This window comes from Alosa pseudoharengus, unplaced genomic scaffold (genome assembly GCF_046254945.1).
Source record: "Alosa pseudoharengus isolate Yale_2024_CS ecotype anadromous, Long Island Sound unplaced genomic scaffold, YU_APseudo_1.1 YU_APseudo_1.1_scf_7, whole genome shotgun sequence".
In the NCBI taxonomy this organism is placed as follows: Eukaryota; Metazoa; Chordata; class Actinopteri; order Clupeiformes; family Clupeidae; genus Alosa; species Alosa pseudoharengus.
Window position 1 is genome coordinate 11,684,565 of NW_027468859.1, and position 6,424 is coordinate 11,690,988.

Below are 6,424 nucleotides of genomic sequence, written 5' to 3' on the forward strand. Positions count from 1 at the left end.
TCCTGCGATGGTGAACAACAAGGTGGCTATGGCGAACGAAGAGCGGTTGTTTGAATCGGCATTGGCAACTTTGGAGGAGTTCGACTTGTGCTTTTCTTTGAAAGTTGAGCAACACAATGCACTTAAGTCATTCCCCGTTCACTGTTTTCGTCGCTCTGGCCACGTCATCCTGCTCTTTGTTCTGATTGGTCGTATCGCTGGCCTATTGCATGCCTAGGCAGTTTGAAAGACAATTCTCTGCCCGCCCCTTGGATTAAGCGAGGTGAATGGGTCGATTCCAGACTATACATTTCAATGATATAGGATGGCCCGCCAGGCTACTCCAGAGCACTTCTGACACTACGTCTTTCAACTATGTGATTTTTCACTGACACTGTAAAGCATCTTACTCTATCTGTTGTTGTAATTGCTCGGAAAGAGTGAATGTACTTTTACACTGCATATTTGACACTGGTGAATTTACTGTACTTTGAGAACATTTCCTAATTCACCCGACACTAATATTCAAAATGTGGAAAACTATTCCGGCATAGCCTATAAGCAGTTTAATTAAATGTAATGTTAGTTGTAAACAAACAGGCTAGGCTTGGCCTCACAGATGCGCTCGTGCCTTAGATGAAGCAAGAAAAATCTTCACGACATAGGCCTATTAACTGACCGCCCGATTCGCGTTGGCTGGTGGGCAGGGGGGGCCATCAGACATTTGTGCCCAGTTAATCCGACCCTGCCCCCAACAAGCAATTTTGCATTGTAGGCATAACTAACATGCAATAACGCCACCAACAACAACCAAAACTAGGCTACTCATTGTCAACATGTAAATTAAATGTAACATTATTGTGAATCAAATTAAAATGTTCTCTTTTGCAAACGTAGGCATAGGCATAGTAACAGATTAATTTAATAATGTTACAAAGATACTACATCAATCCGTATGTTTCATTAGGCTACTAGGCTATTTGTTTTGCCTTACTCTTGATTCATTTAGGCTAGGCCTTTTTATTCATTTATTTATCATCTTCCTTCCTTGTGTAGCGCACGCATTCTCAGACCTGTCACCTGTCACTCATCATCGTAAGGGAGGTGTTTGGAATCATTCCCGCGTTACAATCATCAGCCAATCAAGGTGGTCACTTCAGTCAAGCTCATGCATGAGTAATAATGTCATCCATAGCAACGAAGACTCACTCACTCTTAGACCCCGTTTACACGAACGGAAAACGCAGATATTCCCCTGCGGTTTGGCCTCTCGTTTACACTAAAACCCCGTTTTTATCACAGAAAACGATTATTTCTAAAACCTCCGGCCAAAGTGGAGATTTCTGATAACGCCGGTTATGTGCTGCCGTGTCAACAGGGATAAACGGCGTTTTAGCTTCTTAAACGTCACATTATGCGCCAGAAAATCCTTAACGTCATGTGAGCGCCTGATGTTTACAGATTCTTTGGCTATTGATGAGGATTATCATGGATGCTGTTAAGGTGCTACTAATTTTTACTTTTGTGCAAACGCTTCTGGCCTGTTTGCATTTGCAACAACTGCTCTACATGGAGGAGCAGAGGCGAAGGATCGCACCAGAGCCCGTCTTATTAGACATTCTCTGATCGCACGGAGGTCAGCATTTTTACTGCTCGTGTTAGTCGTTGGTGTCGATTCTGAGGATTTTGATTGGCCAGCATGGCTTTATTCCTCTCCCTACACTGCCACCCATAGGTTTGGCATAGTTATTATGGCGCTCGACAGCGTATTTATGCGGGTTGATGTAAATGACAAGTTTTTTGAAAACAATGTTGTGTGCACGATGTTATTATTGAAAACGGAGGGGGGGGAATATTTGTTTCTCTAAATACCTGGCTATGTGGCCTTAATCAAAGATTCTAGAGCGCTCCGCTCCAGAATCTTTGCTCTTAGTTTAGGAGTTGTCATTTTTCCTTACTAAGAGTAGGCTAGGTCTGAAAGGCTTTGTGAATAACTTAATAAGAGAAACTCCTAGCTAAAATATTTGGTAACACTTTACTTCATGGGTGAGTTCATAACACATTCATAGCAGCTGTCATAAACTGCACATAAAGCATTCATGACTGTTTCATGAGACATGACTCAACATTCATACCAAACCTTTTATGAATGTGGAGGACAGAACGATGACAACTTGTCAAAATAAAAGTCTAACAATCGCAAAGCAGCATTGCCGTTTAGAGCCAATATTTTGTAAATATTTCATGAATATCTTATGAAGTCTACATCGTATTTACTATACAAGTTGTGAAGTATTCATAATCACTGAATTTAACACTGGGAGGTAAACTAGCCTACATTCAGCTGACCCGTATTTGTGTAACCTGGAATGGTTGGACATTCCCAGTAGCAAAAGATGAGAAATCATCTGCAAAGGTATCATAAAATTATTAATTATCAACAAAAATTATTTGCTTGACCATGTTCTGTCTTTTTGGCACTGGAGTAGCCCATTGACTCAGATGTGACGTGATCAGGTAAGAGTTTCGGAACAAAAACGGCAATGCTGTTTTGCAATTGTTGGACTTTTATTTTGACACATTTTTGTCATTCTGTCTTCCACATTCATGAAAGGTTTGATATGAATGTTGAGTCATGTCTCATGAAACAGTCATGAATGGGAGGTATTACATTTGCGTATGGGACCGCCAGCGAGTGAGCGAGTGCAAGAGAGCGAGTGAAATGTCTTCATCAGGTTTCGTGTATTTAAAAAGCAATTGTATAAGTGACTATGAGGCTACGGTAGGAAGTGTAGTGGTTGCAGAGTGAAGATGTTTTTCACGGTGTGGTTAAAGGTGTGAAAACGGTACTGTAGGCCAGTGACGGACTGGGATTAAAAAACGGCCCTGGCATTTTCACCAAACAGCGGCCCACACGGGGACGCGCATGCACGCAACACACAGATATAACTTCACACAAAGAGTATAGAAGTAATTCTATACTCTTTGCTTCGCATGCACGGACATAACACGTTTGTAGCCCCATTGGTGATGAACTCTGACTTTAATATGCATAAAGACTGAACCCAGAACATGGATATATCAATGCACAACTCCAAAAATACGAAAATTAAAAAAGAATAGCCTAGAATAGGCTACATGGATTTCAATGCAACGTCACGAAAACATGCGTGCGCAAGAGGCAGAAAGCACCATAGCACCAAAGAGCATAGAGTAGTGCTCTCCATGTTTGTGCTGAAAACTGCACCAATTCGAAATCACAATGGTTAGAGCAGTGTTTTTCAACCTTTTTTGTGCCATGGCACACTTTTGACACTTAAAATGTCCCACGGCACACTAACATCCTGTGTGAAGAAAAAATAAACATACCATAGCCTAAAATTTCAAATAATACACAGATATGGCTTCTATGCAAGACCTGCTCAATAAAACAAGCGCCCTCTGTTTCATTTGTAGGTGACTATATCTAATTTAATTGTTGTTATGAACTGGATATGAGGCCCCCATTGTACAATGCCTGCATACCACAAATAGTGCAATCATACAATCAATGAGAGCATGTGGTTATAAATTCTTTGATGCAACAGTTGCTTTTCTGGACCAGTGAGTGACATTTGGGTAATTTTCTGCGGCACACCTGATGATCTCTCACGGCACACTAGTGTGCCCCGGCACAGTGGTTGAAAAACACTGGGTTAGAGAATGTTCAATATGTTCAATATCCCTAAAGGAATGCATGTCTTCGCCAAAAATGACAAAATACGATGTTATGCAAATGAACGGCAAACTCTGAAATATAGCCTGAAATGAGATGTTATTATCATTGAGACAACAGGGGACCAGGGGTATATAAAAAATTCCGATTGTAGTTTACAGCAGCCGACTATTTAAGTCAAGTTTATAACACTGTGGCACCAAGCGTCTTCTGCCCCACGGCTGCGCGCGAATGTAGGCCTAGTTTTGTTGGTAAACGGGAAACCCATCAGAGCAGCCGCTCCACAAACGTGTCTTAATTAACGTCATGCAGTTAACAAGGTGCGAAGGAGCTTGCTCATCAGCATCCAAGTTCATTATAGGATCTCTTTCTCTGTCGCCATCAGCATAAAGGCCTCCAAATTATCCTGTGACAATCGTGTCCTTAGGCGATTCTTGATGAATTTAGGAGTGGAAAAACTCTGTTTGCATGCCACTTGAGTACATGACAGTGTTAGTAGGAATTCATTTGCTAACCATATATAGTTGTAGGCACAGGTAAAGAGGTTTAACTGCTGGAGAAGGAAATAGCAACAGATTGCACAATTCTTGCAGGTAGCACATTTCTTGCTCACCAGGTTTATTTCTGTATCTTCCTATATAGTCCGGTGGACAGCCCATAGAGCCCCATTGTGGACCCGGAAATGTTGAGTACACCAAAGTTTTATGATGGAAATATACAGTATTTCCATCATAAATTTCATGCAAATAGCCTCACTGGAAGTATACTTACTGAAAGAAATGTTGACGTGTTCAATACTTATTTTCCCCGCTGTATAGTATGGGTTCCCAGCATGCAGAAACTGCCGGATGCTAATTTGCATATGTTGGGCAATTTGTGTAATTGAGCTAATTAGCATAATAGCCTATATTGATCATATTATAAGAGCTGCTTGGCCAAAATGGACAATGTTAGTATGTTTTTAGGGGTTACTGGAGATGCTGAGTCCATATCTGACATTTTCAAGATTCAAAATCACTATTTAAACTTGGTTTGGTCACTTGATTTTGCAGAGTTTTTTGGTACAATTTAGACAGATTTTTGGAGGATAGGGCTGTAGCGATATACAGTAGGGCTGTAACGATACACCAACCTAACAATTCGATTCGTATCACGATTTGTTGACCCACGGTTTGATACAAACCTCGATTTTTCTTTTTTTGGAGGGGGGGGGGGGGGGGGGGCTAGACATTTCAATAGCCTACCTTAGAATACCAGAGGATTACAATGTAATATGTCTGTATTATTTTATATCCTGATATAAAAAGAGAGAATACTGAATGTCTGATATTTATGACAGCACATTAGCAGATTAGCCTATAGCTTAGGCCTACTATTTCTATTACAACTCTACCACATTCAGCTGTCTGGTTGAAGCCTGGAAATATTGTAAACAAAGTAGCATAGTTGGCTAGCTTATCCTAGTCTACTGATTGGACTGTTCACTTTCCTCATGTGTGTTTAAGGTAATACTGTTCTCCTTGGGACAAGCCTTTTGGGAAACATTGGTATTGAGATGATCATTCAGTTCTCCCAGAATCCCCAGCGCGAAACATCGTGGGAATCTCAAGCACAGTCCAGCCTGCTGGCGTTGCACAGCTCCCCCAGCAAGCCATTGCCATCCTCGGCGCGGGCGTTCCCACATTCAGCCCAGCAATTAGTCTCTGGCACTGCCATACAGCAGGTGGGGTGCACACACCGCAAGAGCCCTACTCACCCTGGGGAACCACAACCACCAGAGGCCCAATGCGGGGCGTGCTAGCAGTCACCTGGTCTGTCGCCTCTCATCCCCAGCTTCCTTCAGAAAACGCCCTCAGGTCACACTTTCGCAGTGTGCACCACCGCAACGTTCCTCCAACACCTGGCGGGGCCTAGCCTCCACTGCCACAGACTCCCCGGCGCTGAGCACCGTAACTGGCACTGCACCTCCGATGCTCCACTCCGTCGTCTCGCCAGTCGGGGCAGCAGACTCCAGTTCCATCGCAGCCGGACCACGCTGCGCAATCAGGCTACAGCTACCGACGTTGGCGTCCCTCCTCTGCTGCCTTGTCGCAGAGCTGTCCTCCGCTGTTCCGGCCGCTCCACACCGCCACGATCGCGCCAAGGCCTAGACCTCTCTCTGGCTCGTGCCACACAACAAACTTTTTTTCCCCCTTATTTTTCTAAAGAGCACCGGCGAACAGGCCGACTCGAACAGGCTCCGCCAACCGTCCGTCCTCAAGGCACCACCTCCTTGCCGCTCCACCTCTGCTCTGCTCCGCAGCCAGGGCCACCGCTAACTCCAGCCTAAAGCTGTCCGGCGGGGGCAGGGGCTCAAGGTCTGAAGGCCTCTGTAAGCTTTTCAGTACCCCTTACGAGGGTTCTCTTCGGATCCTTTTGCTTGGGCCTCCACCTAGCGGTGAGCATGGATGGATTATGATCTTTCTGGCCCCTGGGCCCAGATGTATTAAGGGCCCCCCATTAATTGTCGCGTATGTGGAAGGGGGGTTTGGGGGTCCTTCCTCAGAAATGTTTTAATTTGTTTGATGTGATTTCCTGTATTCTGGTGCATTTTGGGGATGGCCAATTCTAAATTCAATCAGATTCATAGCCTACATCCTGATGTGTTGATATTGAGGCAATGATTTCATGCAAAGGCTTGGGCTTCAGGGTCCCCTGACCCCTTGGGCCCCCGGACCTGGCCCGGTAGGC